This window comes from Trichosurus vulpecula, chromosome 9, assembly GCF_011100635.1.
Source record: "Trichosurus vulpecula isolate mTriVul1 chromosome 9, mTriVul1.pri, whole genome shotgun sequence".
Taxonomy (NCBI): Eukaryota; Metazoa; Chordata; class Mammalia; order Diprotodontia; family Phalangeridae; genus Trichosurus; species Trichosurus vulpecula.
In genome coordinates, this window is record NC_050581.1 from 156,740,499 (window position 1) to 156,759,970 (window position 19,472).

Here is a 19,472-nt window from a genome sequence, read left to right on the forward strand (position 1 = left end):
GTTTATTTTCAGATATGGGTGGGAATTGATGGCCACTAAGACCCCTTCACACTGACATTGTGATGCTTTGAAAGCATGGATCCTTCTAAGTAGTGACATGAGTTATTAAGAAATCAAGTGAAATTCACAGAATCCCAGTGGTTTCAGTGTTGGAGGTAAAGGAGGAGAGGGAGGAAAGTCATATTAAAATCAATAATAAGACCAGAGTAAATTATGTGGCATAATAGCTCTTAAAGGAGCAGTTTAACACTCCTTATGAGCCTCGAGTAGCCTGAGAGGTAGCTTCACATAAAACTTAGGACTCATTATTCTGGCCTCATGCCACATGCTCAGAAGTAATTTGTTGTGTCCCCCAGCATCAGGGAAATTCTTCCCTTTTCATTTATTTATCACTCTAGACAGAAATAGCAAGTTCACATCCTGCTGTTCGGCAGACATCTCATTCCATTGTCCTGCGTCCTTTCAGCCATTCAGTACCTGGACCTGTCTACGCTAGCTGCCTCGATTACAGGGCCATGCAGGGCTTGCAATCTTTTCAAAAGCTGTTGGAAATACAGATGTTCTATCAGCTCTCTACATTTTGCTACAGGTCAGTAAGAATTTATGCCCTTCTGTTCTTTTGGAGGTGGGAGAAGTCACACAGAAGGAAAGGACCTTAGGGATGCTCTAGTTCAACACCCTGGTTTATAAAAGAACAAACCAAGGTCCACAAATGAGAAAGGAAAGAACCGTGGGAATTGACCTGTGATTTAACTGGTATGGGGAACTCCCTCCATTGATGCAGGTCAGACCTTCTCCACCAATTTATAGTTTATAGTACAGAGCACAGAGAGGCTACCCACTTTCCCAGGACTTCCCAGCTCTAAGCTCAGGGCTCTACCCTCCATACTACACTGCCCATCCTTCATTCACTATATAGCATTGAATAAACATAAATGTTTCATAAAATCAGGGGGGGAAACAAGCTATAATTTTAAAAAGCAAAACTAGATTATGCATTGGAAGGAAGAAGGATCTAGAAGTAGAAGGGAGCTCAAAGGCCATCTACTCTAACTCAATTCCTTTTATAAATTAAGAAAGTGAAATCCAGGCATGTGAAAGGATTTGCAGGTTCAGGCAGGTCGTAGAGGTAACACACACCAGAGGCAGAAATCCTGATGATGTGGTGACATTTGTGTATTTTTTTTAATGCTGTCAGTACTGTACTAACATCTTGCTCTAAATTATGTTTTAAATTTAAATAGTTTTACTTATATATTAGGAGAATCAGAGTGGTATAATAGAAAGATCCAAGGTACTTGGATCATTCTTCATGCCATGGGCCACCTAAGCAAATTCATAAACCTCATAGCCCTCTTGCCTTCCCTCACCTGGAAAATGGGGGAGGCAGACTAAATCATCTCTAAAGTTTCCTCTGGAAGGAACATTCCATTATTCTAACGGACATTCAAGGCATGAGGTTAAAGCCCAAGAACAACCATACACTTGTTGTTGTTGTTGTGTTGTTGTTTGAAATAAGAGAGCCCTAGAATATGAGAGCCTTGTAAATCCAACTCAGAATGAAGGTAAATAATGTGTCATTTTTAGAATCATATGATATCCTTGTTATATTTATGAAGCTATGCTGACTGGGACCACTGCAAGTGTATATTATCTAATATCAACCAGACCCTTGCTATAGGAGAGCAGTCCTTTTGATTTTCAATTGATTTTCAATCCCTCTCTCCACAAATCTTCTCATATCTCCTCAAGCTTCTAATAGCACATCCTTCCCATGTCATCTCAACTAAGGATCTCATCTCATACTTTACTGAAAAAATTAAGGTCATTCACCAAGAGCTCCCTCTTATCTCCTTCTCTTTCCTATTCAACCATGATCACACCCCCACACATACACACAGAATTTATGTCAATTCCTCCTTTGTTTTCCAGCAAGTTGTCCCTATTCTCATCCCCACTCTCTCTCTAAACTTCATTTTCTATTTACCTATAGATTCCTTCCCTGTTTCCAACAAAAATGCCCAAGTCTCTCTCATCCCTTAAAAAAATCCTTTATTAGACCTGACTATCCTTGCTATTTATGAACTCTTATCTCTCTTCCCTTTTTTGTTTAGATGCTTTGAAAAAGACACCTCAACCTAGGGTTTCCACCTTCTAAACCCACTGCAATTTGACATCTTCACTCAATTGTGGCAATCCTTTCGAAGTTTAGTAATGATTATACAAATGTCTCTCTCTCTCTCTCTCTCTCTCTCTCTCTCTGTGTATGTTTTTTCAACAAGCAAAAATCTTCTTTCTAACCCTCCCACCCACACCCTTCTAATAGGGAACAAAAGAAAAACAAAATCACTGTAATAAATGTGTGTAGTCAAGGAAAACAATTTTCCTCCCATTGGTCACATCCAAAAAGAAATGTCTCATTCAGCACTATGGGTAAGAGGTTTCAGCATGTGTCCTCTGGAATCAGGATTGTTTTTTATGCTGATCAGGGTTCCTAATTCTTTCAAAGTTGTTCATCTTTACCATATTGTCTGCATTATGTAAATTGTTCTCCTGGTCCTGTTTATTTTACTCTGTATCAGTTCATATAAGTTTCCCCAGGTTTCTTTGAAACTGTCACCTTCATTATTTCTTTTTACAGCACATTAGTATTCTATCACATTTTTATACCATAATTTGTTCAGCCATTCCCCGAGTGATGGGTACCCCTTCAGATGCCCATTCTTTGTCACTACACAAAGGGAATAAAACATTTCTTCACATCCTTAGAGTTTGTTTTGCTTTGCTTAAGGCTAACTATAAAAATATGGAACTCTTCATGATTTGCATGTCACCTTTGTTCAGGGATTATGCTAATCTTCTCTGTGTCTTTCTGATTTTAGTACATGTACCACTGACATGAGTACCTAATGATCTTTTAATTGCCAAATCTGGTGGGTTTTTCTCAGTCCTCATACCTCTAGGCTTCTCTGCAGCATTTGACTCTGTTGAGAACCCTTTCTTTCCTTCTAGATAAATTCCCCTCTCTAATTTTCCTATCAGCTTTCTCTTGGTCTTCCTACTTGCCTGACCTATTCCACTCAGTATTCTTCACTGGGCCGTCATCCATATAATACCCACTAATTCTGATTATAACCCAAGACTCTTTCATGGGCCCTCTTCTCTTTTGCCTTTCTATTTGCTCAGTTGGTGATCTCATCAGGCCTTATGTGTTAGCTGATCATCTTTATGCAGATGACTCTCAGTCTTATATATCCAGCCCTCTTTCTCTGGAGCACTAATCAAACATTATCAACTGTCACTGATTATTTTGTAACTGGATGATCTATAAGTATCCTAAATTCAACATAAAACCAGAACTAATTTTCTATTTCCTTACCATCTCTCCTTCTTATGAAGCTTTCTATTAGCATCAAGGGTGCCACCAACCTTTAAGACACCTGGATTTAAAGTCTCAGTATCATCCTCTACTCTCTACTCTTACTCCAATATCCAGTCAATTGACAAATCTTGTCATTCTTATCTCCACATCTCTTGATTACTCCATTTACATGTAGCTCAGGCTCCCATCACATCTCAATTAGATTATTCCGAACAGCCTCCTAGTTGCTTTCCATGCTTCAGATTTCTCCCCAAACCAATCTATGCTCCACCTCTTCTACAATTTCCTAAAGAATAGGTCTTACCGTGTTCCTACCTACCTACCCAGAGTCTAGTGGCTACCTGTTTTGCCTCTAAGATTAAAAACAAACAAACAAAAACCCCATCTGTTTGGCCTTCAAATCTCTTCATGACCCAGACCTTTCCTGACTCATTAGTCTTTTTAGACATTGCTCACTTCCATATATGCTACAGTCTAACTTTACTATCAGATCCACTGCAACTGTCCCCATACCATAGTAAGTAAAGCAAATTCTATGAGAGTTTCTGGCATACACATCTATAAACACTCACAGCATGGTGAGCCAGACACCTTCAGTTAGTCCTTCTGTCACCTCCCTAGTTGATAGTCGAGGAAAAACAAACGTGTTGAGGATTTTTAGTTTGAAGCTACACGCTTTGGTATGAATTGTGTTTGTGAATATGAATTAATAATTGGTACCATTAGCTTCCTACGCAATGACACAAAGGGCTCTTGGCAGCCTGCCAAGAGGAGAACTATATGAAATAACTTCATAAGAAAAAAAAATATACTACTCTTTTGTCCATAGTCTCTGAAAAAAAAAAGACAAAAATTGAAGAGAGGCAAAAGACTTTCCATGAAAGCCTGGACTGGTTCCTTTATTAAACTAATCTGAGGCTTTTGAACTTTCTTAAGTATCTCCCAATCCTTCAAAATGATTAGATACTCCTTCTGTGGATTTACATTTGAATCTCCTGGTATTTGAATTTCTTTTCATTTTTTTCTCCCTCATTCAAACATGAAAAGGTTCCGGATAACACTTTGAATACAGCTTAGGAAAGTCTAAAGAACTAAATAAATTTTTCTTTGCCACATATCCCATATTAGAGGAGGCCATGTCCTTTTTCATCTTCCTGCTGGCTAATATATCGACAAACATTCATTAAACACCTACTCTGTTCCCCCACACTATGTTAAGCACTGAAGAGACTAAACAGAGCAATGAAATAGGGCCCACCCTCACAGAGCTGATATTCTACTCAGGAAGACAACATGGAAACATATGAATATATGCATGATATGCAAAAAAAAAAAAAGAAAAGGAAATGTCATGGGGGGTGAGGAGAGGAGTCATGTGCAAGGGGATGCTCAAGCTGAAAATTGAAGGAAACAAGGAATCTTAAGGGGCCCGAGGGAAGTAAGAATGCATTCCAGTCACGGGACCTGTTAGGAAGAACCAGAAGATTAGTCTGTCTAGAAAGCAGAGTGTGAGAGTATCATATAACAAGCCTGGAAATTTAGGTCAGGCCCAGGTTGTGAAAGGCTTTGGAAGTTTATATTTGATCTTAAAGGTAATAGGAAGCTATTGGAGTTTATTGCCACATCACTAGGCTTGGCTTAGGACACAGAAGATGAAATGAGTTGAATGGCGATATAAGCCAAGCTGGCCTCCAAACAAAATTGGGAAATTGGTGAAACATTACTTTGGACCTTCTGGTCTTCCCACTTTCTCTAGTTTCCTTCTCCTTCTAGCGCTTCTTGTCCTCACGTCTCCTATCCTATTCTTCCTAGTAAAATTTTCTCCCAGAAAAGGATCTAAGAAAAGTATGAATAGCAATAGAAGAGATAGGTGAGGTTTGAATGTTACCTTTCGCAGGGGCAGTTGCATTTTAACAAAAGACAAAGCCGCAGGCCAAAACAGAATTAAATCCCTCATGCATCAGTCTCAGGCATTAGCCACCTAGAGGAAAAGTTGTTTACTTTGAGGTTGGTGGGATGAGGAAGCTTCCCAGCATTACTGAACAAATCACATGTAGGCATTATTCCTCCTAAAAGTAAAACTAGTCTCTGATTATCTTACTAAGTGCAACTGTAGAAATGACTGAGCATTTGTGATCTCTGCTTTTCGAAGCCCTTGACAGCCCTATAAATACAAACTCAGAAAAGCTACGGTGAGAAATCTAGCAAATCTGTGACAGAGAGAAAAAGCATAGGTTATTCTTCATCTTTAAACCATCTCCCTCCCTCCACTTTGCTCTGAAATCCTACCCCCTGGAGGGCTGGGGTCCCTAAGCCATTCACAATAGGTATATCACTGCCTAGTCTTCCCTAAGAGCTTCTCATGGAAGGTTAGGTAAAGGGGCAGAAGGGAAGAGAATATCTGATCATAAAACTCATCTTGGCTCTACTTCATCATGCTTGAGATTATCATATAAACTGATAGGTACAGTCTAATAATTTGTATCTCAAAATACTCTTAGGAGTATGGTATTTCCATAATCCAGACTATCAAAAAAAATCCCACTAAGTCAGTGACTCTCTGGGAGCTGTGATCCTAAGGACATTCTCAGATAGCAGGGAAGACATTAAACATTTTTATGGTTTCAGGGGAAGGAGAGAAAAATTACTTGAGTGTCTGTCTACTCAAGCACATTTCTCAACCTTGAAGCTATTCCCTCTCCTCTTGTGAGAAAGGAGGCTGCTGTGTTTGCTTCCATCTTTGGAGCCTGTTGCACACCAAAGTCAGAGACTGATGGGTCTTTTCACTTTTCAGATGACTACAGAAGCCCTAGCATCAATAACTCAGCAGTTCTGTAACTCTAGTGTGTCATTCTCTGTAAGAATCAAGCTCTAAGCATCTCATATGTGGGCAAGGAGCTGAGGAAAACAGCATGATCTGGATGTATTGAACCCACCCCTTCCTCCACTAATCTCCTTCTCTCCTATCAAGTTCTGTAGCCTCATGCACCCCTTTTTACCTTCCCTCCCCCTCAATTTAATTCATTCCATGGGAGTCTGTTTCTGAGGAGCCTTCTGAGTTTATTGTTTGTGTTCTCCTAGTCTTAGGAGATGTGTATTGTAAGCAGAAGAGGGTGATGTCTATGAATAGGTTGGCATTTGACTTGAAAAACCAAGCTTTTGTGAGCTCAAGAATGAAGCATGACATAGTGGACAGGGCACCTGACATGGAGTCTGGAAAACCTGAGTTCAAATCAGATACATATTAACTGTGCGACATTGAGCCAGTCATTTAAACTCTTTGTGCCTAAATTTCGTTATTTGCAAAATAAGGGAGGTTGGACTAAATAGCCTCAAAGATCCTTTCCAGCTCTTCCAAGTTTTCCATCATAGCTTTCCAACCTTTAATCCTATGGACAAAATGTAACGATTGGAGGACATAATTGTCAAGACTGTTTGAAAACTGTGGTATAATAGAAAGACTGCTGGATTTGGAATCGAAAGACCTGATTATACATTCCAACTCTGCCAGGCATTATTGGTTTTATTTTAAGCAAGACATTAAAGTCTCTAGTCCTTACTTTCTCACCAAATGAAATGAACAATTTTGCTAGGGGACCTCAACACATCTTTCAAGATCCTACATCTATGATCCTTTTAAACAATGATAGCCAACATTCATATAACACTTTACAATCTACAACATTCTTTGAACAGAAGAAACTACATAAGAAAAGTATAACTAGGTATTCCTACCCCCATTTTACAGATGAAGAAATTGAGGCTCACAGTTAAGCTCTTTGACCTTATCAAGCATGAATCAAGTTGTTTAAAGTTGTACCTTGAACTTGGATATTGACTAACAGTTTGTGATCCTTCCATCACAACTTGATGTCACTCTTTAGAAAAGGAAAGAAAGAAAGAAAGAAAGAAAGAAGGAAAGAAAGAAAGAAAGAAAGAAAGGAAAGAAGGAAGAAAGGAAGGAAGGAAGGAAGGAAGGAAGGAAGGAAGGAAGGAAGGAAGGAAGGAAAATAGAAGAAAGAAAGAAAGAAAGAAAGAAAGAAAGAAAGAAAGAAAGAAAGAAAGAAGAAAGAAAAAAGAAAGAAAGAAAGATGGAAGGAAGGAAGGAAGGAAGAAAGAAAGAAAGAAAGAAAGAAAGAAAGAAAGAAAGAAAGAAAGAAAGAAAGAAAGAAAGAAAGAAAAAGAAAGAAAGGAGGAAGGGAGGGAGAAAAAAACTGTGAGTGTCACAATTTTTTCTATTTACTATTGTAGACAACTCTGGAAAACTCTCAGCTAACAGTTTCTTCTTCATGAACTTATATGGCGTATAGGGGATCATCCAGATGGTAAGACTAGAAGCCATACCATACAAGGATAAACTAGAGATAGTAAACCATTTAAGTGGAAAAAGAGAAGACAATGGTAAAATGCTAGTTGTTTTCAAATATTTGAAGACCTGTCTTTTGCAAGGGAGCAGCTGGGTGGTTCTGTGTATAGCATTGGACCTGAAGGGAAGAAGATTTAGCTGTCTGAGTTCAAATCTGGCCTCAGACACTTAATGCCTGTGTGACCCTGGGCAAGTCACCTAATCCTGTTTGCCTCATCTGTAAAATGATTTGGAGCTCCAGTATCTTTGCTAAGAAAATTCCAATTGGTTCAAGAAGAGTCAGACAGGACTAAAATGACTCAACAACAATAACCTATGCAAGAGGGACTATAGGGTTATAGATTTATAGACAGAAGGAACCTTAGAAACTCTCTAGTCCACCTACACAGTCCCAATTTTTCAAATGAGATACCTGAGGAAAAGGAAGGGTCATAAGACATTTAAGTATCTGAAGTAGGGTTTGAACCCCAGCCCTCCTGACTCCAAGACCTCTCTTAAATTTATTCTATTTGGTCTCAGTGGGCAGAAGCAGTACCAATGTATAGAAGTTATAGAGAGGCTGATTTGGGTTCAATATGAAGATAATCTAATACTTTTTTTTCTTTTACTCCAGATCTGTGATTTCATTGGCACAAAAATTTCCCTGTACAAAAGGCATTTCTATCAGTAGAGACTAAGGAATACTATTCAATTTATACCGGGTGTCCCTAAAGTCTGGACACAAAAATGCATATTTTGAAATATTTGGAATATTAACAGACCTTAGCCCCCTTGACTTCTTTTTCTGCGGTATGATAAAGGAGAAGGTGTACTCAATGAAAATCACAGATGCAACAAACTTGATTGAACACATAAAGAGTGAATGTGCTAAAATTGACGGAGATGTGGAGTTATTGCATTGAGTTCACATGAATCTTGCAAAGCGCATCAACGTTTGCATCATAGATGATGGAAATCATATTGAAGATGTTATTTGTAAATATTCCAATTAAATAAAATGTTGTTGAAAATCTCATTGATTTCTTGAAAATAAACATTTTTGCCTATGTGTCCAGACTTTAGGAACTGTAGATCTTAGAAAATTGCCTGGGGCAATGGGAAGTTAAAGCACTTGTCCAGAGTTACCCAGAAGGTATGCATAATTTGAACCAACACCTTTGGCACCTTAAGTCAAGTTCTCTATGCACCATTTCACATCTCTACTCCCTTGGAGTAGTAAAAGTATGGAAAGTCTAATGTTGAGTGGGATATGTTTTAACAACACTGGATGTCTTCAAGCAGGTGAAAGTTTACCATTTCCTGGGTTTGTAATAAATGACATCCATGATTTAAGTAAGGGTTAGAGTATATGACAATTTTTTAAATCGATTTCTTTTTTTTTTATCTTTACTAATAAAAAGTCTTTTATTGTGATCATTCAAATCAGTAATGAGATACAAAAATTAACCCAATAAAAGCAACAGACTTGCCTTCCCAGTTGTATTTTGCTTGGGTTGATGTTTTTAAATGCAATTTATTTATTTAACATATTTGGTTTTCAGCATTGATTTTCACAACATTTTGAATTACAAATTTTCTCCCCATTTCTACCCTCCCCCCCACTCCAAGATGGCTTATATTCTGGTTGCCCTGTTCCCCAGTCAGCCCTCCCCTCTATCACCCCCCTCCCCTCTCATCCCCTTTTCCCTTCCTTTCTTGTAGGGCAAGATAAATTTCTATGCCCCATTGCCTGTGTATCTTATTTTTTAGTTGCATACAAAAAGTTTTTTTGTTTTTGAACATCTGATTTTAAAACTTTGAGTTCCAAATTCTCTTCCCTCTTCCCTTCCCACCCACCCTCCCTAAGAAGTTGAGCAATTCAACCTAGGCCACACATGTATTATTATGTATAACCCTTCCACAATACTCGTGTTGTGAAAGGCTAACTACATTTTGCTCCTTCCCAACCCATCCCGCTTTATTGAATTTTCTCCCATGACCCTGTCCCCTTTCCAGAGTGTTTCTTTTGATTACCTCCACCCCCATCTGCCCTCCCCTCCATCATCCCCCCGCCTTTTATTTTTTTTTTTTATCTTCCTCCCTCTTCTTTCCTGTGGGGTAAGATACCCAACTGAGTATGTATGGTATTCCCCCTCAGGCCAAATCTGATGAGAGCAAGGTTCACTCATTCCCCCCTCACCTGCCCTCTCCCCTCCTCCCATAGAACTGCTTCCTCTTGCCACCTTTATGCGAGATAATCCACCCCATTCTATCTCTCCCTATCTCCCTCTCTCAGTATGTTACTCTCTCATCCCTTAATTTCATTTTATTTCTTTTAGATATCTTCCCTTCATCTTCAACTCACCCTGTGTCTGCTCTCTCTCTTTTACATATATATATACATATATATATATATATATATGTATATATATAAACACATATATATATATACACATACATACACATACATACATATACACATAGATACATACATACATACACATTCACTTATATATATACATAAACATATATATATATATATACATATATATATATATATATATATATATGCATATTCCCTTCAACTACCCTAATACTGAGGTCTCATGAATCATACTCATCATCTTTCCATGTAGGAATGTAAACAAAACAGTTCAACTTTAGTAAGTCCCTTGCAATTTCCGTTTCTTGATTACCTTTTCATGCTTCTCTTGATTCTTGTGTTTGAAAGTCAAATTTTCTATTCAGTTCTGGTCTTTTCACTGAGAAAGCTTGAAAGTCCTCTATTTTATTGAAACTCCATATTTTGCCTTGGAACATGATACTCAGTTTTGCTGGGTAGGTGATTCTAGGTTTTAATCCTAGCTCCATTGACCTCCGGAATATCGCATTCCAAGCCCTTCGATCTCTTAATGTAGAAGCTGCCAGATCTTGGGTTATTCTGATTGGGTTTCCACAATACTCAAATTGTTTCTTTCTGGCTGCTTGCAATATTTTCTCCTTGATCTGGGAGCTCTGGAATTTGGCAACAATATTCCTAGGAGATTTCTTTTTGGGATCTATTTGAGGAGGCGATTGATGGATTCTTTCAATTTCTATTTTGCCCTGTGGCTCTAGAATATCAGGGCAGTTCTCCTTGATAATTTCTTGAAAGATGGCATCTAGGCTCTTTTTTTGATCATGGCTTTCAGGTAGTCCAATAATTTTTAAATTATCTCTCCTGGATCTATTTTCCAGGTCAGTGGTTTTTCCAAGGAGATATTTCACATTGTCTTCCATTTTTTCATTCCTCTGGTTCTGTTTTATAATATCCTGATTTCTCATCAAGTCACTAGCTTCTACTTGCTCCAATCTAATTTTTAAAGTAGTATTTTCTTCAGTGGTCTTTTGGACCTACTTTTCCATTTGGCTAATTCTGCCTTTCAAGGCATTCTTCTCCTCATTGGCTTTTTGGAGCTCTTTTGCCATTTGAGTTAGTCTGTTTTTTAAGGTGTTGTTTTCTTCAGTGTATTTTTCAGTATTTTTTTGGGTCTCCTTTAGCAAGTCATTGACTTGTTTTTCATGGTTTTCTCGCATCCTTCTCATTTCTCTTCCCAATTTTTCCTCTACTTCTCTAAGTTGCTTTTCCAAATCCTTTTTGAGTTCTTCTATGGCCTGGGGCCAGTTCATGTTTTTCTTGGAGGCTTTTGTTGTAGGCTCTATGACTTCGTTGTCTTCTTTAGGCTGTATGTTTTGGTCTTCTTTGTCACCAAAGAAAGAATCCAAAGTCTGAGACTGAATCTGGGCGCGTTTTCGCTGCCTGGCCATATTCCCAACCAACTAACTTGACCCTTGAGTTTTTCAGTGGGGTATGACTGCTTGTAGACTAACGAGTTCTATGTTCTACGTTTGGGGGGGAGGTGCCAGCTCTGTCAGAGCCGAACTCCTCCTTCCCCAAGGACCCCCAGTCCAGACTGGACTTAGATCTTCAGCAGGCTGTTGCACTCCTGCTCTGATCCGCCACTTAATTCCTCCCACCAGGTGGGCCTGGAGCCGGAAGTAACAACAGCTGTAGCTGCCGCACCTCCGCTGCCCCCGGGGCTGGAAGCCGAACCGCGAACTCCTTCCACTCCCGCAGCTTTTCCCACTAACCTTCTCCGCAGTCTTTGGTGTTTGTGGGTCGAGGGGTCTGGTAACTGCCGCAGCTCACATATTCAGGGCGCTAGGGCCCCTTCCGCCCGGCTTCTGGTCTGGATCGTCCACGCCGCTCAGGCTGGGCTCTGCTCGACTCTGTTCCCAGCTCCCAGCTCCCAGCTCCATGTGGAATAGACCTCACCCAGAGACCATCCAGGCTGTCCTGGGCTGGAGCCCTGCTTCCTTCTGCTGTTCTGTGGGTTCTGCCGTTCTAGAATTGGTTCAGAGCCATTTTTATAGGTTTTTGGAGGGACTTGGGTACGGAGCTCACTCTAGTCCGTGCTTACCAGCTGCCATCTTGGCTCCGCCCCCTCCGATTTCTTTTTTAATAAAAGTTTGTTTTTGATTATCAACCTTCCATGTGTTCAGTGGTGGTGTTTTTTTTTTTCTTTCTTTGCAATATGTTCAGAAGCCATCTGAAGGCCACAAACACTGGTCATTTACAAAGAAACTGATTTATGTTACTTATTAAATACTGTCTCATTCTCTTAGGTGGTCCATATTACTCTAATTAGATGAAATAAAATGATAAATTCATGCCTTAAAATCTTTCTACAGTTCCCAGTAACAATACTTTATATTGTTTGGGTCAAATTACCAGTTTCCCAGAAAACACATCAAACCTACAATTATATCCAACAGCCACCCCTTACCAATAAGAATTTAGGCAACACATATTTCAATCAACTACTCAGCCGTACATAATCCTAAGCCTTCCCAACTATAATAAATACCTTCCTTTTATTAAGTCTTGAACCCTACCCCAAGCATACAATAAATGGGAAAAGAGAGAGTTTAGAGGCAAGGAGACCCATAAAGAGTCCATTACAGAAGTCCAAGTGAGGGGTTATGATGACCTGAACTAGGATTGTTGAGGTATGAATAAAGAGAAGAGGATGGGGACAAATGATGCCAAGGAACAAGAATCACAGATTTGTCAACTGAATGGATACAGGGTGTGATTGAGCCTTAAAAGTTGACACTGAATCTTATGTTGAAAAACTGGCTGATTTAGACAGTGCTGGTAGAAATGTAACAGGTAAATTAAGAAAGAAAATGTTTAGTTTTAGGCATATTTAGTTTGAGATGTTAATGAGACATGTGGGTAGAGATGTTCCAGGAGGTAGTTGGAAATATGAGTCAAAAACTTAGTAGTTAGATGAGGGCTCTATATGGGATTTAGGAGCCATCCAGATATAGATAATAGTTGAACCTAATGAGTTCCCCAAGAGAGAATATAGGGAAAGAAGAGTAGAGGCCCCAGGACAGACTCTTGGGATATTCTCATTTGTGGGGACAAGAGCAGGATGATTATCCAGCATTAGAGATTAAGAAGGATCAGTCAGACTAATGTGAGAAGAATCAGAAAAGAAGGATGGCCAGAAAGTTCATAAAGAAAATAATATGCAGAAGGAAAGAGTGCTCAAAAGTGTCAGAAGTTATACAGAGAAATTAAGATAAGGACTGAGAAAAGATCACTAAATTTAGCAATAAATGAGAGTTTCCATTGGGTTATAGGAATTTGAGAGGTCAAAACAAGAGGACAAAGATGAGTCTAGCCTGTTGGTGGTGGTGGTTTTTTTTTTTCCTTAGTAGCTTCAGGAGATGCTGGTGTTAAGTAAATTATTTTTTTCAGAATGAACAAAATCTTCCATGTTTGTAGGTAGCTGGGGAGAAGCCAGTGATGGAAGAAAGATTAAAAACTAGGAAAGAATGGTTGACAGGGCCAGTTCCTGGAGGAAATGGGAAAATATCCAAAAGATGAGAAAATAAGAATTAGAGTTAGAAAATTTTGTGGATCTCAATGTTGGGTTTTCAGCCCCTGATGTTTTGAATGAATTTTAAAAAGACACTCCCAAAATATTGATATGTCAGCAAGCCAGAATTTCATTTGTCCACTTAAATGATTTATATTGTCATTGGCTTTGGGTTGTATATTAATGATCCCAGATCTTTCTATCCTAGATAATGATGCCCCAGATATTTCTTCCATTAAAAATATTTCAATAATTCAGAGCTGGAGGAACTATTATGTTCTGGTCACCACCATTTTAATACCTCAAACAAGTATTAAATCACAACATAACCTCAGCAAGAAAGCGACACTTTAATCTGGTTTTTGGCCTACTGCTTAAAAGTTTAGTGTTCTCTCAAAGGCTAAGGCAGTAGCATATGGTTTTTCAGCAGGTCAATGATTTGACAAATGGTCCTCCCCTGGGCTTGGGAAGCATTGTCTGCAGATTAATGGTTACTGAAAGGAACTGCCTGTGTGAGGGTTTGTTCACATGGATAAAGGGAAATTACTATATTTAAAGGATGAAGTGAAATAAACAAGGGTAGCAAGTTCACATTTCAACTTCAGGAATCCTGCTCTTTGTAATTATGAAGTCATTTGTTTTGATGCCCTTAATTGCTCTGTAAGAGGAGAAGTGGTAGGGATCAATGATGAGGACAAGAGAGACTAGATAAATGAAGAGACTATATCAAAAAGGCACAGGAATAACTTCATTTCTAGATTAGAAATTGATATGTATTGAAGCACACTGAATATATTTGTATGTGATTTTACTTTTTAATTGGCTGATACATGAATGGACTAAAAGATAGAAGAAAATTAGCATCTCATGGGAAAGGTCTGCAATGAAGAGATTTAAAGAATATAAATAGACTGTTTGGAATCCAATTTAAAATATGCACATAATAAACACAATTTTCCTTTGTGTCCATCACAGTAAAAGGGTATATATTTGCACACATACACATGTGTATAAACATATCAATATCTTTTAAATTATGTATTTTACAGGCATTTGTTATATCCTTCCCTTCTACTTCTACCTTCCAATTTTACAACTACAATAATAACAAAAATAAAACACTCATCATGAATATATATAGCCCAGAAAAACAATTCCCACATTGGCCATGCCATTTTAAGTCTTTAACCTCTCTGGCAAGAAGTCAGTAGTATGGTTCATCTTCATTTTTCCAGACTTGTGGTTTATCATTGCACAGATCAGAGTTACAAATTCTTTTAAAATTATTTTCCTCTATAATGTTACTGTCATTGTACAAATTGTTTGCCTAGTTCTGCACAATTTACTCTGCATCAGTTCACAGAGGTCTTCATAGTTTCCTCTGAAGATAGAGATCTAGCTATGGCACTATCTTCTACTATCAATCGATGTTTCTCACTAGATCAGTCCACATCAGTCAGCATTCTGCTGCCCTGTCTGGTTTCAACTCCAAAGAATAAGATGCCACTCCCAGGAAGAGCTCATTACTTCTAACTTCCCCACCATGAGGTTAACTCAAGTCTTCATTGGCCCCATGTGCTCCCCCTCCCCCTTCAGCCTCCTCCCCACTCTGATTGGAGGGTTGGAGGTACCGAACTCCTCCCAAAGCTTTCATTTATAGATCAGATTGCATCTAGCAACTATCTATTTGTCTGTCTGTCTGGATACTATACTGTTTTGATATATTTTTTCCTAAAAGTAGTAGATGAGCTATACTGATATAACTATCATGTGATTAGGCTAACATTGTTAGTAATATTATTATTGTTATTTTAAGTATCACAGACAAATATGCTATACAAGGAAGCATTCAACAAAACAGAACTATTTCCAGGTCCCTAAGAATGACTCATTGGAACAAAGTTTTATGTATTGGGTTGCAAAGGATTATATATAACAAATGATTCTTTCCTACAAGTCCTGAAGTCAGTCCTTTGCCCATGGCACCTAATCTGTGCTATTTACATTACATTCAGGAAGGAGTAGGAAGCTAAGCCAAATAATAACTTTATGTTTTGTGTCCTTCTCAGTCTCAAAAATCCAAATTACTCTCATTGGATTCTCAAAGCACTCTTCCCTCTCAGGTAAATAATGCCAAACACATGGTTCCAAAACCTTGGAGGAAAAGAATGAGGATAATGCTTGTGTGACCCTTTCACTCTATACCACTGAATTCCAGGAATTTTTTTTTTCCTTTTTAACTTTTGGATTGACTACAGTAATTCTATGACCAACACTTTCATCTATTGCATCTAGGAATGGGATATTTAGCATTTCAAAGAGGCAGCTGGTGACTGGATTTAGGGCTGAGGGTAGAGACAGCAAATCCTTGAGGTCAAATGCAGCCACAAATACTAACTATATGACCACAGTCAAGTCACTTAAGCTCAATTTGACTCAGTTTCCTCAATTGTAGAATGGAGAAAATATAGTGGCTACCTCCCAGGTTCTTGTGAGGAAAGAATGAGAGTATTAAAAAAAGTCTTTAGCACAATACCTGGCACATAGTAGGCAGTATACAAATGCTAATCTCCATCCCCTTCAAATCAAACATGGATTATGTAGCCTATTTACTTCACAGACTATTAGAGTTGGAATAATCTCAATGGTCATCAGATCTAACCCTTGCAGAACCATGAATAACTCTACAACATCCCTAATAGTTGGTCATCCAACTGCCATACTGCATACTCACAAAGTAGCCACATGAAACAGTAATATACAACTGAAATTTTAGAATTTTAGAAACTCTAGTTGAAAGGGACTTTAAAGATAATCTAGTTTAACCATATCCCATATACAAGAATCCCTTCTACAGGATGCCTAAACAATGGCCATCCAATCTTTTTTTTTTGCTTTCTTCCCATAGGGAAAGAGGAACCTTTTTTTTTCTCCCATTCTTGGATAGATCTAGTTATTAGAAGGCTCTTTGCTGTTATGTGACCTCAGTGGTCCTAGTACTGCAATTCAGAGCAAGAGAAAAGTCTATTTCTCTATCCATACCATGTGCCTCCAAAGTATTGCCAGCCAATCATGTCCTCAAATAATTTCTTCTCCAGGCCAAATATTTCCATTGATTTCTTTGATTTTTCATGAGGCAGAGGTCCCAGACCATTTTTGCCATTTTGTTTATCCTTTTTAAGAGTGCACACAGCCAATTATTTCATTCTGTTGGGTACCTCTGGAATCACGATTCTGTCATCCAACATGTATTATGGCTCCCAGGTTGGCATCATTCATAAATTTGCTAAGCAGGCCTTCTTCATTCAAATCAGTAATAAAACTGTTTACTTTCAATTCAAAGCACATGTTTTCCTCTTGGTTAGTCAGTAATGGTCACTGTAGCTTACACTTAATATTGTAGATGCTCAATATACACTTGTGAAAAGTACTTACTCTATGGATGTGAAGGAGACAACAATTGTTAGAGCAATAATAAATAGCCCACCTTTATATAAGCACTTTAGGACTTACAAAGCACTTTTCTCCAAAAAACCAAACAAACAAACAAACAAAACATGAGATAGGAATGATAGTAAATGACAGTAAAAAGAATGATAGTAAAGATTTAGCAAAAGATAACCTTCCCATATATATAAAGTGGAGTATCAATGAAAGGATATAAATATTGATTAAGAACCTACTCTGTGCTAGGTACCATGTTAAGCACTTTACAAATATTATCTCATTTAATCCCTACAATGACCCTATTATTATCTCTATATTACAATTGAGAAAACCTAATATAAAAGTTAAATGACTTTCCTAAGGTTATAAAGCCAGGAAATTTCTGAGACCAAATATTAACTCAGGTCTTCCTGATTCTGCTGACTCCAAGCCTAGCATTTAATCCATTGCACCACCTAGGTGGTATGAACTAAACGTTCTCTGAGATCCCTTCAAATATGACTTTCTATGCCTATAATTATGGATCTACCAATGCAGGATCAGTTTGAGGTGGAATAAATACCCATCTCCGTGATATGACAGGGATTACTCCATTAGCACAAAGACACGCAGTCATTTTTACTAAAGCTGTTAACCTGATTTGAAACCATTGTTCCTGAAGTCCTCCCTACCTTGGATGCCATTCCTATTCTTATTCGACTTTGAGAAACCTGATCATCCCTCCAGACCTCACCTTCTTTTTGAAGCTTCCTGTGAAAATACCAGCCCATTGGTGAACTCTTCCTCCTTGAAACTCCTATAGCCTCTGTCTATATCATTACTTGGACATTTATCCCATAATTGCCTTGGAGTCAGGAAGACCTAGGTTCAGTTCTTCCCATGGATGCTTACTAGCTTGCATAAGCTTTGGCAAACCACTTAATTTCTCTATCTTTAGGTCTACTTATCAGTAAAATGGGAATGATTATACCTGCAATGCTTAGCTCACAATGTTGAGAAAATCAAAGGAAACAACTTAGATAAAGTATTTTGGCAACAATACTTTTTTATTAAAAATGCAATTATTGTTAATTTGTTAATGTTAATTATTGTTGTTTTCAATGGAATTAATTATGACCTATTTCCAGTTCATAGTTTTCTCCAATGAAACTACAAGAATTTTGTGAGCAAGTGTGATGTTTGGTCCTCTGTTTCCCTGTGCACCCAAAAGTACCTGTGATTCACTGAAAAGCAAAATATCCTAGCAGTGCTCAGTGCCACAGGTGAAACAGGACCAAGTAAGATGCTCTGGGCAACTAGGAAGCAGCACAAGGGCACTTGAGCATTTGAAGGGAGACTGAAAAGGAGTGGGAGGCTGGGAAACAATTTCATAATTTTTTTGCCTAGAGCAGGTCTTCATTAAAACCATAGAATTTTAGGGGGCATCTAGGTGGAGCAGCAAGTAGAGCACCAGCCCTGGAGTCAGGATGGTCTGAGTTGAAATCTGGCCTCAGACACTTGATACACTTACTAGGTGTATGACCTTGGGCAAGTCACTTAACCCCAATTGCTTTGCCTTCTCCCCTCCAAAAATATAATAGAATTTCAAATTTTAAAGTGATCTGTTAGTATTTAGGCCATTTAAATACATCATTTGATGAATGAGGAAACTATGACTCAAAGGGTAAGTGACTTTCCCACAGTCTAATGGAAGCTTAAATAATGGAAGGCATAGCAAGTTTTAAAAATTTGTTTCTATCTGATCTGACTTTTGGTAATATTAAAAAAAATAGTATTACACATAGGTTAATATGTACATATATGTATATGTACACGTATGTATATAAATAGGGGTTCACATATACCCCAAATCCCATGGTAATCTGTAGCTCTCTGTAATCATAGTATTATACGAGATGTATCTCATATACATACAAGTGATATACCTCATATCTGTGGATACACATGCATTGTTTATGTTGTTTAGTTGTTTGTCAGTCATATCTGACTCTTTGTGACCCCATTTGTTGTTTTCTTGACAAAGATACTAGAGTAGTTCACCATTCCTTTCTCCACCTCATTTTATACATGAGGACACTGAGATAAACAAGGTCAAGTGACTTGCCCAGGGTCACTCAGCTAATAAGTTTCTGAGGACAGATTTGAACTCATGAAGATGAGTCTTCTCGATTCCAGCCCCAGCACTCTACATACACTATACTATATACTATACATATATATATAGTATACTATACTATACTACATATACTATACATATATGTGTATAAACACGTGTACATATAATTCAGTGGTACTGATTTGAGATTTTTCACTTAAATGAATTTGCTTTTTATTAATAAACTTTATTCTGGTGAGATATAGCTTGTAA

At 38.1% G+C, this 19,472-nt stretch overlaps 1 protein-coding gene and 1 non-coding gene across 3 annotated transcripts in view; both read right to left on the reverse strand.

The window, feature by feature from the left end:
• Nucleotides 1–19,472, reverse strand: part of GRM7 (glutamate metabotropic receptor 7) — a 1,033,386-nt gene that overhangs the window by 290,205 nt on the left and 723,709 nt on the right. The window lies entirely within an intron of this gene.
• On the reverse strand, nt 2,801–2,906 carry LOC118832418. The gene has a single exon (XR_005009182.1). It is a non-coding gene; the product is annotated as a U6 spliceosomal RNA (small nuclear RNA).